Raw genomic sequence first — 18792 nt, 5'->3', positions numbered from 1 at the left:
TTGCTCTAGCCGCCCAAAGCAGCGCCGGTTGTGCCGCATGCTCCTGCGTCCCGTGGCCGGCTGTGCTGCCGCAGAGGCCTCACCGCCCCCTACTATTCCCACCGCTGGCCGGGCCCTGCGGCGACGGCAGCCTCACACCGCAGCCGAACCAGTGAACCCTCGTACTCCTCTCCGCGCGGGCTTCTGCTGCCACGTCTTCCCTGGCTCCCCTTCGTCCCCTTCCTAGGCCTTGCCGTCGTCCACCACGTTGGTGCTCTCGGCGCGACGTGGTCAACGTGGTCAAGGAACGACTTCCATCGGACGTGGACTGTACGTGGAGAGGCTGATAGCTGGGTCCACGGCCGCAGCAAGGAAGTGCCTCCTTATTACGCGGAAAATAATGATTCCTCCACCTCATAGCTGGGACCCACCGGACGGGCCACTGTATTTCGCGAAAAAACGTTTCCCCCTGACTGCTGGGACCCACCAGCTACATCTTCGCACGCAAGGAAGTGCGTCCGGGCAAAAAATCAAAACGATTTGCCCCCTGACCACTGGGGCCCACCAGTGACACCTTCGCACGCAAGGAAGTGCGTCCGGGCAAAAAAATGATTTGCCCCTGAGGGAGTCCTGGATTAGGGGGTGTCCGGATGGCCGGTCTATGACCTTTGGCTAGACTCCCGGACTATGAAGATACAAGATTGAAGACTTCATCCTGTGTCCGGATAGGACTTTCCTTGGCGTGGAAGGCAAGCTTGGCGATACGATATGTAGATCTCCTCCCATTGTAACCGACTCTGTGTAACCCTAGCCCTCTCTAGTGTATATATAAACCGGAGAGGTTTAGTCCATAGGACGAACAACAATCATACCATAGGCTAGCTTCTAGGGTTTAGCCTCTCTGATCTCGTGGTAGATCAACTCTTGTACTACCCATATCATCAATATTAATCAAGCAGGAGTAGGGTTTTACCTCCATCGAGAGGGCCCGAACCTGGGTAAAAACATCGTGTCCCTTGTCTCCTGTTACCATCCGCCTAGACGCACAGTTCGGGACCCCCTACCCGAGATCCGCCGGTTTTGACACCGACATTGGTGCTTTCATTGAGAGTTCCTCTGTGTCGTTGCCATCAGGAAGGATGTCGCACCCCGTCTTTAAAGGCGACACTGTTGCTAAAGGGGCTTTGGCTATCGGACAAACTCTCCGGCTAGGCGGTTTTCTAATGACCGCATGTTCGGCCGCCGTGCCGACGATGACTTCTCGAGTCATCGAAAGCAATTTCCACGTCAACTCGGAACTTTCTGAGCAGTTAGATCCGATGGAGCTCTCTTCCTTAAACGAGCTCTTGGATCGCATCGCCGCCGTGGGAGTCGCTACAGATTACGATCAGATTGGGCTTAAACTCGATCGAAGAGAGATTGACTCTCCCCAGGGCACCCACCATGTCGAGGTGGTGGAGGAGCAATGCGGCGAATCTTCACCCATCCTAAGGACCAGATATGTCCGGATTCCTGATCCTTCCAAGCCGGATACCTGCGGAGGGGAGGACGTCACTCAAGCCCTGAACTTAAATTCAGGCAGCGGGCCTGATTCATTGGACAACATCCAAGAACCCAAGTTTCAGAGTTTGGACCTTTCTTTGCCCCTGATTCTCAGATTGGGCGAGGTTTCGGATTTAAGTCCACCCGCCCACCCAACTATACGGGATTTATCCCAAATTCGGCAAGAGCCCACAGAAACAGTACACCATTACTAGGCCAGATTCCTCCTAGTTATGAACAGGATAGAGGACTGCTGCGAGAAGGATGCAATTTCATTCTTCTGCAACAATTACACGGACATCGGGATCCTCAACGCCATAAGTCGCCGTGAAATTACATGCTTCACTGACTTGGCATCTACAGTACAAAAATACTGTGCGACAGAAAGTGTTTGGAAAACCGAAATAAAATTCTAGGATAATCCGGCCCTGAATACAACCCCAGTCCGAAATAAAAGGGCGCATTATCGCCAAGCACTTGGGCCAAACAACAAAAAACAAAAACCCTCCATAGGGTATGGAACCGTACTGGAGGGATGGCTCAATGGACCATGTAAAATTCATAGTACAGAGGGCGTCACACCAACTCACAGCCTTAGAGCATGTTGGATACTCCGGCAGGTGGCCAGAAGTGGCGAGGAGCTTCTAACTCCAGAATCTACAAAGCACCACCCCAGGAATACCAGTACGGTATCAACAGTCTTCGAGACTTCCGCATCAAACAATGTGTGGAAACAAACACTCCGCAGCCTTACCGAAGAGTACCAGGTAGCAACAATAAACCCACGGAGTGACACGGCCATTACTTTTAATGCCAGTGAAGAACCTAAATTCCGAACAGCTCGAGCACCAGCTGCATTGGTCCTCAGTCTGATAGTGGACGGCTTTCGACTTACCAAGGTACTCATGGAAGGTGGCAGCGGATTGAACCTCGTTTACGAGGAAACCCTTCGAAAGATGGAAATAGACTGGAGCCGCATTGAGCGAAGCAACACAACCTTTGGAGCAATAATCCCTACTCGGGAAGCGTGCTATACAGGAAAAATCACACTGGATGGTGGTGTTCGGCATGCTGGATAATTACAGGTCCGAGGAGGTCACATTTCAAGTGGCCCCGTTCAGCAGCGGATACCACGCTCTGTTAGGGCGAGAGGCATTCACAATTTTTCAAGCTATACCCCATTACGGGTACATGAAGCTCAAAATGCCCGGACCCAACGGAATCATCACTCTTGCTAGTGACCTAGATGAAGCACTCTGCGCCGAAAACAAGACAGCCGCATTGGCCCTTGAGGCATTATCCGAAGCCCTAGCGGCCAAGGAACTAACTGCGCTGCGCTCCACGGTGGACAGGGACGTCATGATACTCGACAAAAGATCCAAGTCCACCTCCTTTAAACCAGCAGACGAAATAGTCAAATTCCAAGTCCATCCAACAGACCCTACAAAAACGGCCTCCATCGGGGCACAATTAGACCCTGATGTAGACGCCGCACTACGTGAATTCCTACGCGAAAATTGGGACATCTTTGCCTGGCACCCTTCAGACATGCCAGGAATCCCACGCAGGCTGGCCGAGCACAGCCTTAACATCCTAAAAGGATTCAAGCCTGTTAAGCAGGCTCTTCGTCATTTCTCCGAACCTAGGAGACAAGCCATGGGAGAGGAGCTAGCCAAACTACTGGAAGCCAGATTCAGCAGAGATATAAAACATCCGTACTGGCTAGCAAACCTGGTGATGGTACCAAAGAAGGACAAATCCTGGCGCCTATGCGTCGATTTCAAAGACCTCAACAAGGCCTGCCCAAAGGATCCCTTCCCCCTCCTCCGCATTGATCAAATCATCGAGGCCACCACAGGACACGATTCATTGTGTTTCCTCGACATGTACTCTAGCTACCACCAAATTAAGATGGCACAGTCAGACCAAGACGCAACAGCATTCATCACCCCATACGGCCCATTCTGCTTCAACACAATGCCCTTCGGGCTCAAAAACGCCGGCGCAACATATCAGCGCATGATTCAGACATGTCTGGCCAACCAGATCGGCAAAACAATTGAAGCATACGTGGATGACGTGGTCGTCAAAACAAAGCATGTCGAAACTCTAATAGACGACTTGAGGCTCACGTTCGATAACCTCCGAACATATGACATTAGGCTTAACCCGGAAAAATACGTTTTCGGCGTACCAGCCGGAAAGCTCTTGGGCTTCATCGTATCCGGTAGAGGAATTGAAGCAAACCCAGCCAAGATCCGAGCTTTGTCACAATTGAATATTCCAAAAGATCTCAAGCAAATACAAAAATTGACTGGATGCGTGGCACCTCTAAGCCGCTTCATCTCCCGCTTGGGGGAAAAGGCATTACCCCTTTACCGCCTCCTCCTGCGCACCGAACACTTCAAGTGGACGGATGCTGCCACGACCGGACTCGAAGAAATAAAAGCCATATTGGCAACAAACCCGGTCCTGGCCGCGCCTAACATCGGCGAACCAATGTTGTTATACATCACGGCAACTCACCAAGTTGTAAGCGCAGTCCTTGTCGTCGAACGAGAAACGGACGGACACAAATTCCCTGTCTAGAAACCAGTCTACTACGTGTCCACTGTCCTCACTCCATGCAAGTCCCGGTACCCGCATTACCAAAAGATAGCATACGCAGTGTTCATGGCATCTCGGGAGCTACAACACTACTTTCAAGAGTGTTCAATAATAGTAGCCTCCAAAGTACCTCTTAATGATATCATAAACAACCGTGACGCAACGGGCCGGATTGCCAAATGGGCCATTGAGCTCCTCCCGTTCGACATAACCTATAAGCCACGGCGAGCCATCAAGTCGCAAGCCTTGGCCGACTTTGTCGCTGAATGGACTGAAGCCGAACTCCCTAAAGAGTACGACACATATTCCAACTGGATCATGCACTTCGACGGCTCCAAAATGCTGGCGGGTCTGCGGGCTGGCGTCGTTCTGACGTCCCCAACAGGAGATACAGTCCAATATGTACTCCAGAAAATGTATACGTACTCCAACAATGCAGCCGAATACGAGGCCCTTCTACATGGCCTCCAGATGGCAGTCTCCATGGGCATTCAACGCCTAGAGGTGCGTGGGGATTCGAACCTCGCAATATCCCAAATAAATGGAGACTTTGATGCCAAAGATCTGAAAATGGCAGCTTATCGCAACACCGTCCTAAATATGCCAGCTCGGTTCGAAGGGCTCGAATTTCACCATATAGTCCGGGAAAACAATCAGGCAGCAGACGTATTGGCATGCATCGGCGCGAAGCGCGATGTAGTCCCCCCCCCCCCAACATTTTCCTGGAAAGGCTATTCAAGCCATCCGTATAGTGGGAAGGGGAATCTAGAAATAACGGTCCGGACTTGGTCGCACCACCTGACACCGAACATTCTGACACAACAGAAGACTCCGCCAACGAAGTCACACCCTCAGCCCACGTAATAATGGCAGTAATTGCCCCGTGGACAGAACCATTCTTAGCCTACTTAACCAGGCAGGAGCTTCCCGAGGACCAAAATGAGGCACGCTGCATAGTGCGGCGATCTAAAGCCTATAAAGTCCATGAAGGAGAGCTTTATAAGAAAAGAACTACGGGAGTCCTTCAAAGGTGTATCTCCGAAGAGGAAGGGCGGAACCTCCTGGCTGAGATTCATGCCGGACTTGGCAGGCACCACGCCGCATCCCGGGCCCTTGTAAGCAAGGCCTTCCGTACTGGATTTTATTGGCCGACGGCCCGGGCAGATGCTCAGGACTTAGTCCAGCGATGCGTCAGTTGCCAATTATTCGCTAGCCAAAGCCACATGCCACCTACCGCCCTCCAAACTATACCCATTACCTGGCCTTTTGCGGTCTGGGGGCTTGACATGGTTGGACCCCTTAAAGGAGGAACGCACAAGCAAAAATACCTACTGGTCATGGTGGACAAATTCACCAAATGGATAGAGGCCAAGCCTGTTAAGACGGACGAATCCGGACCAGTGATAGACTTCATATCAGGGGTCGTACACCGTTACAGCGTCCCCCACAGCATCATCACTGACAACAGCACAAACTTTACGGCCGACGAGGTTAAACTCTGGTGCAAAAACATGGGCATCAAGCTCAACTACGCTTCAGTCTATCACCCACAAACTAACGGTCAAGTCGAGCGAGCCAATGGTCTAATCATGAGTGGCATCAAACCCAGATTTGTGCGATCCCGCAAGGAATCTAACACGCACTCTGGGGGCTGCGGACCACGCCGAATCGCACCACCGGATTCACACCATTCTTTATGGTATACGGTGCAGTGGCAGTCCTGCCCTGCGACATAATTCATGACTCACCTCGCGTGCGCATGTACGAAGAAAGAGAAGCCGAGCTCGATTGGCAGGACAGCCTGGACGCATTGGAGGAGGAGCGCGACGTGGCAAAGGCCCGTTCCGCATTCTATCAACAACAGGCTCGAAGATATCAAAGTAGAAAAGTACGGGCCAAAACTTACAATGTTGGCGAACTAGTTCTACGCCTACCGGACAAGAAAAAGGACAAACTCAAGCCCAAATGGGAAGGTCCCTTCATAATGGACCAAGTCCTGACTGGTGGAGCGTACCGTCTGCGAAACGCATCGGATAACCGACTCGAGCCGAACCCATGGAACGCAGCACGCCTACGAAGATTCTACGCCTAGCGCCGGACTCTGTGTTCGTCTCCTTCCTCTGCCTATTTTTTCACACATTTGCTGCCTCACATTTCCCTCCTTCTCCTTCCTTCCTTTTTTTCCTTACAAGCCTTTAAGGGCTCGCTTGCGCTTGGTTCGCACATCATCGACGCGCTACCCGCGCTAATTATATCTGGGGGCTTCTTTATCAGAAGCTTATGGGCCTTATGCCCAACACACGTGTTACACTTCCGCATGTACCTTTTTATCCACCATTATATGCATCGATATGACTTAAGTTTTGGCCAAGCTGGGTTGCCTGGCTCCTGTGCTTACCCCTATGTTCCCATTTGTTTGGCTAGGTGGTAAAGGTACCACCTCTGTGATTGTTACTGCTGGGTCAGCCGGATGTGTACCTTAGACTGGGTGAAGCCGAAAGCTAGCGTTCTTAAGGGAATATTCGGTCGGTGAACTAAAAGATGATTTTTCACTTGTTTATTTATCTTCCCCCAGATGCTTTTTTTCATACATGCACTTTAGGGCATGCCTCCCAGGGAAAGGAACCCCTAACGGAAGTATTCTCCCTGGAAGATGTTTCTTACTAACCATGTAATATAACATATCTAGTTGGGCACTTGTCTGCTAAAGCACTAATGACCCCTACGCTTGGTCTCCAAACATACCCCGGTTCTTACATAACTGAGAGGGTATTCGGACACACTCTGGACTATTGGGTCCAGAGGTTGAAGCGAAAAGGTCCGCAATGACAAATGATCTACAATCTGGCTAGAAGACATTTTACATGTCATTTTAAATTACATAGTCAATTTGACTGGGTATATTCTTCTTCAATACCATCCAACAGGCTGTCCAATTTACAGTCCTGTTGGGAATACTTGGCGGCCAGCTCTACCTGGTCGTACACTAAACTGACAGGGATCTCTTTCCCATCGGGCCCCATAGGTCCGACCACGGCCATGTGGTTTGGGTCAGCCTTCGTGTACCGCGTCTTCACCATGGCCCAGGCCTCGCTGGCGCCTTGACGTTAGGCCGATATCTTCCATAATTGGAAGCGCTGCCGCGCTCCCTTTAGCTTCTTTGCAAGCTCTTCAAGGCCTTCGGGCATGGAGATGGATGGCCACAAAGCCTGTACGACGCCCTGCATCGCCTGCCGAACTCGCTCGTGCAGTTGCAATAGCTCAGGAAGAAGGTCACCCGCAGAACCGGGCATTTCCTCCGCAGGCCGACCTGTTAGCATACCTACAGACATAACTCAGTCAATCGACTTCCTCGCCGAACTCTTTTTCGAAGGTTCGTTCAAGCACTTACTAAAAATGCCGCGCGAAGCCGCCGATTCTCCTTTACAGAATCCGATAGTTGAGCACGAACATCCTTTAGTTCCTCGCCCAGCTGGGTATTGGTATCTTGAAGCTTGTTCTTCTCTTGCCTCACCCTCGTAAGCACGCTCTCACTGGCCTTTAACTGGCGCAAGAGTTGCTGCTTGTCCGGATCCACTCCGGCGACCGGCGCCATCTGCACTGTTATTGTCAGAATTGCACACATGCCGCACTTCACAACATACTCATCTTTCGAAGCATATATTACCAGAGGGGGTCTCCTTGGCATTCCCTGTTGCGGCTAGTGCGGCCTCAAGTCGGGCCTTGCACTCTTCCAGCTCCTGGGACAGTTGCGTATTCTTTTTTGTAAGATCCTGCATAACAAATGATCCTTAAATAAGTTATCCCAACTGTTTCAAGTCTCGGGGGCTACTGGCATATATAACCATCAGATTTTCTCACCCGTATGTCTTTTATATACTGCTCTGTGGCTCTGGCTAGACCATTTTGAGCGGCACGGAGGTACGCATCTCCCGTATTAAGGGCGTCCAACGCCTCTTGGGAAAAACAAGCGTCACGAAGAACAGTCCGGCGACGCCTGTGGTTCATGGCACTCTCCACCTCTGAATTGGTGGCAGATAGCCCGCCCGCGTCCTCTGTCGGAGGAACGTGCGGCGCGCGCCCCGTGTTCGCCTCCGCTTCCGGACCTGGCCTTGAAGCCTGGCCGGTGGATATAGTCCGGCGGGCACTCTTCTTCCTAAAGAGAGCATGAGCGATAGTATGCCTTGAGGGCATAAACCCTGGGCATTGAAGTTGTACGCCGTACCGTTGCGTCGGCGTCTCGATGCAGTCCACACTTCTTTTTAGCCCGCTGGGCCTCGATGGCCCTTGTTGGCCCGCCACCGCGGGCTCGGACCTCCGCCTCAAGGACTTCCCCTGCAAAAAACGCCATTGGTATACGGCGATCAAAAATAAGCACGGATGGATCCTCTTGAAAGTACTGGGACTTCGGTCTCGGTTACCTTTGAGGCTGGGAGTAGTCCGGGATAATCGGCCGTAATGGCCACTAAGGTGTTGTCCTTACTTAATTGATGAAACACCCCATCAATCAGCTCCACGCATAAGTCCGGGTCCTCTTGGGAATCCGGGTCGAGGGACCGTTCCGGGTCCTCGGGTTGTGGAGGAGGGTTGTTTATCTCCTTTACAGTCTGGCGTAGCTCCTGCATTAAAGTTGCTAGACTAAGTACTCAACTATTGGAATTTGAAAACGGATAGGCAAGTGAAAGTGTTCGCTCACCCATCTTGGAGGATTGTACCTAGAGAATCCGCCCCGTGGGTTGACACGGAGGAATTCCTCCTCTTCTCCCTTGTACAAAGCGGATAAGATCTTCGTTAGAGTGGCAGTCGAATCCAGCCCCTTGCGACCGCACCGGGTGGCATCATCCTCCCTGTTGAAATCCCACATGGGGTGGCCTCTGTACTGAAGCGGCTGCACCCCCCGCATAATGCAAGTGGCCATGACCTCGATCATGGTCAGTCCGGAATGAGATAACAACCTTATCCGGCTCATCAGGTAAAGGACGTCCCTGTCAGTTTCCCTCTGAGGGCTCCGTGGACGCCAGCTCAGGCGTTTCTTCAAGGGAGCATTATTGAACTCAGGGAGGCTGATCCGTACAGGGTCCGGCAGGGGGACGTCATCTATATAAAACCATTCTGAAGGCCAGTCCTTGGATGCCTTCTTTGGGGTTCCGAATAGATATCCGGTCCCGGCGATGCGCCATAGTTCGGCTCCGCCCACTTGATAAATCGACCCCTCCTAAGAGCGGGGCACGAGGCAGAACAACTTCTTCCATAGTGCGAAATGGGCCTCGATGCCCAAAAACAGCTCGCAAAGGGCCACATAGCCTGCAATATGCAGTATGGAGGCAGGCGTGAGGTGGTGTAGCTGGAGGCCATAGAACTCCAGTAACCCCCGGAGAAACGGATGAATTGGAAATCCGAGCCCTTTTATCAATTAAGGGACAAGGCATACCCGCTCTCCTTTGGAGGGATTGGGGACGCTCTCCGCCTGTTTTCCACCACTATAGGTAGCAAGCCCGGCTCAAACTGGGACCATCTACGCTGGGGGGAGGAGCCCCTTGGTTTGGAGCGTTACTAGCTCGTTGTGCGGGACGGAACACCTCTCCCAATCTCCGGGCCGAGGGCTGGAGGGGCGAGAGGAGGAGCTGCATTCATCGACCATGGTAGAATGGATCTTTGTGGAATGCGCTCCGATGGATGCTCACTTAGGGAAGATGGTGTGATTTCGGATCTAAAATCCCAGTCTCTTTTATAGGCGGCCCCTTTGTGCAGCTAAGGCGGTAAATGACAAAAAGAACCCCTATCTTTTCACATTCTTTTGACATGTGGAAAATGGCCATTATTGGGCGCGGAAGCCGAGGAGCATGGCATTCATTAGAAGCCGGACACTATTCGATGGGTATATGGGATTTGGAGAAGAACCCACCTTGCAATGCCGAAGACAAATCTATGCACCAGACTCGTCGTCATTGAAGCCTGGTTCGGGGGCTACTGAGGCAGTCCTGGATTAGGGGGTGTCCGGATGGCCGGACCATGACCTTTGGCCGGACTCCCGGACTATGAAGATACAAGATTGAAGACTACATCCCGTGTCCGGATAGGACTTTCCTTGGCGTGGAAGGCAAGCTTGGCGAACAACAATCATACCATAGGCTAGCTTCTAGGGTTTAGCCTCTCTGATCTCGTGGTAGATCAACTCTTGTACTACCCATATCATCAATATTAATCAAGCAGGAGTAGGGTTTTACCTCCATCGAGAGGGCCCGAACCTGGGTAAAAACATCGTGTCCCTTGTCTCCTGTTACCATCCGCCTAGATGCACAGTTCGGGACCCCCTACCCGAGATCCGCCGGTTTTGACACCGACAGCCCCCTTGACTGCTGGGACCCACCAGCTACATCTTCGCACGCAAGGAAGTGCGTCCGGGCAAAAATAATGATTCGCCCCCTGACTGTTGGGACCCACCAGCTACATCTTCGCAGGCAAGGAAGTGCCTGACAGTCGGGACCCACCTGGTCGAAGCGTACGTAGCATTGTCATTCTGGTCGCGAATGTGTACGTACATACTGGTCGATGTAGAGGCGCGCACGGGTCGTAGTAGAGGCGCGCACGTAGCATGTACACGTACGTACATCAGTGACGGTGCAAGAAAGAAAATACGGCCACATACGTACATACGGGCAGGGTCTCGAACGCCTACTCGTTCATACGTACATGGCTGGGTCGGAACGGAGAAACAGAGTCGTTGTCGTGTTCATGGGAAGGCAACAGAATGTGTCGTGTTCATGGGGAGGCAACGAAATGCTTGTGTTCATCGGGAGGCAACGGAACGAGTGGGAGCCTACTGGTTTGGACGGAACAGGCGATGGAAACGAGGCCTGGCATACCGCAGAACGGAGTAAACAGCCTTGTGTTCGACCGGCCACATTCTGAACGGGGTCCTGTTGATCGGGAGGGGTGTGGCGTACCGCAAAACGGCGAAAACGGACCTCCTACGGTCGAAATGGGGGTCCTGTTGATCGGGAGGGGTGTGGCGTACCGCAAAATGGACGAAACGGACTTGTGTTGGAGCGCTATGGTTGAAACGGGGGTCCTGTTGATCGGGAGGGGTGTGGCGTACCACAAAACGGAGGAAACAGACCTCCTACGGTCGAAACGGGGGTCCTGTTCATCGGGAGGGGTATGGCGTACCGCAAAACGGGGCTCCACGGGATACTGTTCATCTCCACCGTCGACCTCCTCCAGCCTCCACGGGCTACCGTCGACCTCCTCCAGCCTCCACGGGCTCCTGTTCATCCAGTCTCCACCGCGCGCTACTCCACCGACTACTGTTCAACCACCCCTCGACCATCTACTGTTCATCCAGCCCTCCATCATCTACTGTTCATCCAGCCCTCCACACCACGGGGTCCTGTTCAACCACCCCTCCACGGCCACCCCTCCACCGTCTACTGTTCATCCAGCCCTCCACACCACGGGGTCCTGTTCATCCAGAGGCAACGCCACCGCTCACTGTTCATCCAACCCCCCCCTCCCGCAACGCTCACTGTTCATCCAATCGATCAGCTTCAGTTAGCAGCAGTAGCGAAGGAATCACTCCATCAGGTTCAGTTAACAGCCATCGATCGATCGCTCGGGTTCAGTAACGCATAGCCTGCAGTGCAATCACTCGGGTTCAGTTAGATCCCAATGCCTCGCTTGTGTTCAGTTAGAGCCAACGCCTCGCACACACGCGCATACGTGTACGAGAGAAACGCGCATCGCTCGGCCCCTGACCTCCCACCGTAACTGGCAACTCCCCGAAATTTTCCTCCCCCTTGCTTCTACAACAGTTTTTTCCGTCATGGACGGCCCAAAGAATGTCATGCAGCTGCATCTCCGGCCCGCCCAGGATGAAAAGCCCATTTTCTGTCATGATTTTTTGTCATAGAAGTAGGATCCCACCACATCTATGATGATACCGGGTTTTGTCACAATTATCGTCATAGAAGTGTCATATGTATGACAGAAATTTTTTTTGTTTGGCCCAAAAATGTCACAGATGATGTCTTTTTTTTTTGTAGTGTGATGAAATGACTTCTGGAGGAGAGATCAGAGTGTCTGAAGATTTGTGTGATGCTGGACTGGACTGTGGGGTGATTTTGACTGAAGGAGAACATGAGAAAGAAGTTACTACCTTCATATTCACTGAGCTGCAGATGTCAGTAGAAGAAATAGAGTCTGGAGGACTTGTTGTTGACATGAGGGGGAAAGAAAACACTGATGTTGACATTGATCAAGAGGTAGAGAAGCTATCTGCCAAGGGTTTTAGGCTGGAAATTAGTAAGGTCAATGCAGGACAGCAGGAACAAAATGTAGGTGAAGAAAAGGAAGGTAGAGTAATTGTGGAGGACACTGCGACACATCATGATTTGGAAGATGTGCTTCCTGATGACATTTTGCCTGACTTTGGCAGTCTGGAGGCATCCAATGATAGTATCAAAAAGCAGGGTGCTGGAGAGAAAGGAAAATCAGGAAGAAGGCAAAAGAATTGGGGGCTAATACAAGTAACAAGGAAGAGTGCTAGAGTGGATGGTTCTTAGAATATTGTGGAGAAGGCTCAGCTGTTCAAAATGAAAAAGAATCTGGAACTGCCAAAAACCATGAAAGGTATAGCTTCAACCAATCCTTTTAATGTTCTTCTAGTAGATGAAATTTTAGATATGACTGACTCTGTGGGAGTCCAAATTAATGATAATTTAAATGATGAAAAACAGGGTGCCAGTAGCAATAGAGAGTGTCTTGTTAATAGCAGGCTAGAGGTTGGCAGCTCTAATAAACAGATAGTGAAGATGAGATGGGGGATGGTCCCCTGTCATTTTGAATAGATGGGGCAAGCACCCCAATAAAAAGTTTCAATGAAGTACATTTTCTAGAACATCAGGGGCATTTTAGCCCCTGGAAGAAAGAAATGTATTGAGGATTTAATTTGGCCTCTTAAACCTAGTTTGTTGGTTTTCAGGAAACTAAGCAGCAAGATTTCTCTAGGAATTACCTCGAAAATTAAATGGATAATATAAACTTTAGTTGGAATCATCTCCCTTCTACTAGTTCTACTAGAGGCATTCTGGTAGGGGTGGATGTTGATTGCTTTGAAGTAGTTAGCTAGGATATTAGAACTTTTTCTGTTAATGTTGTGGTGAAAGATAAGGTTACCAATTTAATTTCTAGGATTACTACTGTATATGGTCCCACCTATGATGATAAGAAGCAAGATTTCCTTTGAGAGCTTCACTCACTTTTTTTGAATTGGGAGGGCCCTGCTATTGTAGGAGGAGATTTTAACCTGGTTAGATTCCAGGGGGATAAAAGTAATGGTAATGTAGACTTTAGGTGGCTAGATAGATATAATGCATGGATAGACATGCGGTCTCTGCTGGAGATTGATATGTCTGGTAGAAACTATACTTGGGGCAATAACCAGGAGAACATGATTATGTCTAAGATTAATAGGATTTTTTGTACCACTGAATTTGATGCCTACTTTCCTATGGCTAGCTCTAGAGTGCTACCTAGGGTTGGAAGTGACCATACTCCAGTAGTTTGGGAGTCTGGGGTGGAGCAGAGGAGTAGGAAAAGTAGTTTTAAGTTTGAGAAATGGTGGTTTACTAGACCTGATTCTGAAGCTCTGTTTAGTAAAGCTTCGGCTAGTAGATGTAATTCTTGTAACCATGTTGATGTTTGCCAACATAGGGTGAGAACATTTAAGAGATTGTCTAGTGGTTGGAGTAGGAATATAGAAGCGTTACTTAGGAAGAATAAAAAAGATCTTATGATGGAGTATGATACTTTGGATGTTAAAGCAGAGTCAGGAGAGTTGTCGGGGGATGAACTTAACATGATGAATGGCATCCTTAAAGAACTCAATGAGCTGTGGCTTGTTGAGGAAATTAAGGCTAGACAACGATCTAGGGATAGATATATAGTAGAAGGAGACAGGAATACTGCATATTTCCAAGCGGTGGCTAATCAAAGGAGGAGAAAAAAACTGATCCATGTGTTAGAGGGGGATAATGGCCCTGTTACTGATAATGAGGAGATGAGTAAGATTGTTGTGGATTATTATAAAAATTTATTCAAATGGGAACCTAGACCTAATATTAGGTTGAAAGCTGATTTTTTCACTGAAGGTGAAAAAGTTACTGTAGAAGAAAATGCTGGACTAGAGGCTAGATTTTTGGTAGAAGAGATTAAAATTGCTGTAATGGGCTCCTACTATGATGGAGCACCTGGGCTTGATGGTCTACCTTTTATGTTTTACCAGGAATTTTTGGATGTAGCTAAGGATGATTTAGTCAAGATGTTTGATGCTTGGTTTGATGGCAACTTGGATATTTTTAGGCTTAATTTTGCTATGATCACGTTGATTCCTAAAGAAAATGAGGCTAGAACTATGAATAAGTTCAGACCTATTAGTTTGTTAAATTGCTCTTTTAAGATTTTCACCAAGGTGTTGACTAACATGTTAGCCCTCATAATTGGGAGACCGATCTCAGAGAATCAGTCTGCTTTTGTGAGGGAGAGATTTATTCCGGAGAGTGTAGTCACAGCTCATGAGATAGTGCATGATGTGCACTCTACTGGTAGGAAAGGTTTGGTGTTTAAAATTGATTATGAAAAAGCTTATGATAAAGTGAATCTAGATTTCCTATATGAGGTTCTAGCGAGTAGGGGTTTTCGACCCAGGTGGCTGGGTTGGATTAGAAGTCTGACTGAGAATGGCTCTGTGGGAGTCAAACTACATGGAGAGGAGAGTGACTTTTTCCTTACGGGAAAGGGCCTGGGGCAAGGGGGGCCAGTATCCCGTCTTCTCTTTAATTTAGTGGTGGATGTGTTCTCCAGGATGTTGGTGAAAGGAACACAAGCTGGTCCGGTGAGGGGCTTATGTCCTGAACTTGTTAGGGGGGTGTCATGTGCTTGCAATACGTTGATGATACCCTTTTGTTTTTAGAAAATGATAAGAAAGTAGCTCTTAATTTGAAGTGGATCCTAACTTGCTTTGAGCAGGTCTCAGGGATGAGAATTAACTACCATAAAAGTGCCTTAGTTCCAATTAACATGGAAAGCTCAGAGATGGAAAGCTTTATTGAGATCTTCCAATGTATGGTGGGAGATTTCCCAATTAAGTATCTAGGTATTCCTCTTCATTATAACAGATTGAGTAGAGAAGATTTACAGTATTTGATAGACAAGATTCTTGCTAGGATTGCAGGATGGAGAGGGAAGTTGTTGTCCTATTTAGGGAAGATCACCCTGATTAAAGCTTGCCTAGCTATTATTCCTCTGTATCTGCTATCCTTTTTTAAGTTTCCTATATGCACTATTAAACTGATTAATTCTCACATGGCAAATTGCCTCTGGAGTGATAGTGAAGGGAATCATAAGATTCATTTAGCCAATTGGGAGTCCATTTGCATGAAGAAAGAATATGGGGGCATGGGTGTTGGTGTCAAAGCCGGCGAATCTCGTGTAGGGGGTCACGAACTATGTGTCTAAGGCTAATGGTAACAGGAGGCGGGGGACACGATGTTTACCCAGGTTTGGGCCCTCTCGATGGAGGTAATACCCTACTTCCTGCTTGATTGATCTTGATGATATGAGTATTACAAGAGTTGATCTACCACGAGATCATAGAGGCTAAACCCTAGAAGCTAGCCTATGATTATGATTGTTGTTCTTTTCCTACGGACTAAACCCTCCGATTTATATAGACACCGGAGGGGGCTAGGGTTACACAGAGTCGGTTACAGAGAAGGAGATATATACATTCGAATCGCCAAGCTTGCCTTCCACGCAAAGGAGAGTCCCATCCGGACATGGGACGAAATCTTCAAGCTTGTATCTTCATAGTCCAACATTTGGCCAAAGTATATAGTCCGGCTATCCGAGGACCCCCTAATCCAGGACTCCCTCAGTAGCCCCTAAACCAGGCTTCAATGACGATGAGTCTGGCGTGCAGATTGTCTTTGGCATTGCAAGGCGGGTTCCATCTCCGAATACTCCAAGGTAGATTTTGAACACATGAATCGTGTCCGGCTCTACAAAACAAATTACACATACAACCGTAGAGAGCATAATTTCTCACGAATCTAATCTGCTGACAATTTTTCATGGCATGACATCACGCCACGGCCCGGTCATAATTCGAACTGTTTTTTCCCAGCCTTCTACTGCACGTATTGCAAGGCGGTTTTATTGGCACGTCTTGTCGAAGCAGAGATTGTGTCCCCTTATCACGGGATTCTCATCAATACGGGTGTGGATAACCCAACCGCGCCATAGATGCGTTGCTTGGGGAATAAGGGAATTTATAGGGCAAGTGGGGAGGCGCACAGTTTCTACTGCCTTTATAAAGAGACAAGAATTCCCCTTTTTCACCCATGCCTTCTTCTCCCTCTGCTCATCTTTTCTCGCACCCTCACTTTATCTACAAAGTTGTTCAAGCATGTCCGGAGCAGGAGGCAAGTGGATGGCCTCCTCCGTCACGGACGAGGACATAACGCAGCTACGGGAGGCGGGATACTTGGCCGCAAACATCGCGCACAGGCTTCCGGCCAAGGGGCAGATCATCCCCACTCCGAAACCTCGGGAAAGAGTAGTGTTCCTCTCTCATTTCATCCGCGGACTGGGATTTCCCCTCCACCCAGTCGTCGGCGGACTTATGTTTTACTACAGGCTCAATTTTCACGATCTGGCCCCCAACTTCATCCTCAACATCTCGGCGTTTATCGTCGTGTGTGAGGCTTTCCTTCGTATCCCGCCCCACTTTGGCCTATGGCTGAAGACCTTTAATGTGAAGCCGAAGGTGGTGGTGGGCCGGCAAGCGGAGTGCGGAGGCGCCATGGTGGGCAAGATGCCCAACATCGCTTGGCCCGAGGGCTCCTTCGTGGAGACCGTAAAGGGGTGGCAATCGGGGTGGTTCTACATCACCGAGCCGCGCAACGCCAACTGGGTGGCGGCCCTCGAATTTCGATCCGGCGCCCCCATGCGGCTCTCCTCCTGGAAAGAGAAGGGCTTAGCCTGGGGGTCTGCGACAGAGATGTCCGGACTGCAGAACTGTGTCCGGAACATGATAAGCAAGAAGATCAAGCTCGTCAACATAGTACAAGTCATGCTCTTACGCCAGATCCTTCCGTGCCAACGACAGGTTTGCAATCTGTGGGAGTTCGAGCCGGCCGAGCACTAGACACTACAAGAACTCTTTAGCACGACGCACGAAGACATCTGGAAATTGTTGTTCAAGACCAACAAGGTACCACCGCCCATTACCGAAGATCGCGGCCTCAGCGTCAAGCGCCCCGCCAATTCGATAAGCTAATGTGTTTCGCAGGACGTGCTTTTCATTAGCACATCTGGAGGAGGAGGATCCTGACTTTTTTACGTTGTTTCTGTAGGATTGGGTAGCAGTAGAGGAGAGGATCGATTGCCCGGCTCCGTTACCGGAAGATCCGGAATCGGAGCTTCTCACGAGGATGTTGCTTCCGCCACCCTATGAGCTGCCGGAGAAGAAGGCCAAGAATACGGCTACGGGAACCAGGAAAGGTCTCCGGCGCAAGGTCGTATCGGACTCGTCGTCCAAGGACGCCGAGGCGCACTCCTCCCACGTAGATGGGGAGGAAGAATAAGAAATCCCCCCTCCCCCCACTGGGGGGAGAAGAAGAGAAAAGTCGCCCCACAGGGGGAGGCCAGGACGCCTAAGAAGGGAAAGACATCCCTTCCAGACCACTCCACCACGGCCGCCTACAGCGACGAGGAGTGGTTGCCCAAGGACAAGCCCCTGGCGAAGTCATAAGTATCCGTACTCCATAGTACTTTCAATGTGTTTTAGCTTCATTGTTTGTTATAATGTCGAGCTCTCATATGCAGTCCGGCCGAGTCCCACATCAAGGTATCCTCTTCGGATGGGTCTTTGAGTCAATCGGAGGTGAATAGCTATTCACTCCCGACGGCCACCTCCCCCCGGCCCGCAGACGACACCGAGGTGTTGTCCCAGAGGATACCGGAACAGGGGCGACGGTTCTGGAGACGCCCCAAGGCGAAATCCCAGATGCCGGGCACATGGGGGGAAAGACCCCCATGGATTCTGCTGACGGGCCCGCAGCAAGTCTGCCCCCCAGCCGGATAATGCGCCAGAACCTCCAATGGTTCCGGATCCAAGTAGGCAGCCCCTCACTAAGGAGGGCAAGCCGCCTGTGCCGATGACCTCTGTCCACCCAGAGCCATCGGACAATATGCTGGAAGTGCTTCATGGTGCTTCCATTGACGAAGAGCACCGTACTCTTATGAGTATGGTGATTCAGAAGGTTCGGTCCACCAAAAGCGGATTGACCGAAGCCTGCGCCAGCCTCCTAATAGGCTTTCAGGTAAGTAACAAAAGAGTAAGAAAATATCACAATATAGACAGTAGCCCCTGATACTCTGTTTGGTGTTCGGAAAGATAAGCCAAACGGAGGGTCAATTATTATCCGCATGAGTCTAACAGAAAATGTCTATGTGAATAAGCAGGCATCGCTGCTGGCGCTGCCGCCCGTACTGTGGAGGTTACCGGACTGAAACGGGACCTGGGGCGGACCGAGGCAGAGCTCGGCCTCGTGAAGAGGCAGCTCGAGGAGAACAAAGTTAAGTGATACCCCGTCCGTGTGTCAT

The sequence above is a fragment of the Triticum aestivum genome, chromosome 5B, assembly GCF_018294505.1.
Source record: "Triticum aestivum cultivar Chinese Spring chromosome 5B, IWGSC CS RefSeq v2.1, whole genome shotgun sequence".
NCBI lineage: Eukaryota > Viridiplantae > Streptophyta > Magnoliopsida > Poales > Poaceae > Triticum > Triticum aestivum.
Note: the sequence above shows the minus strand (reverse complement) of the source record.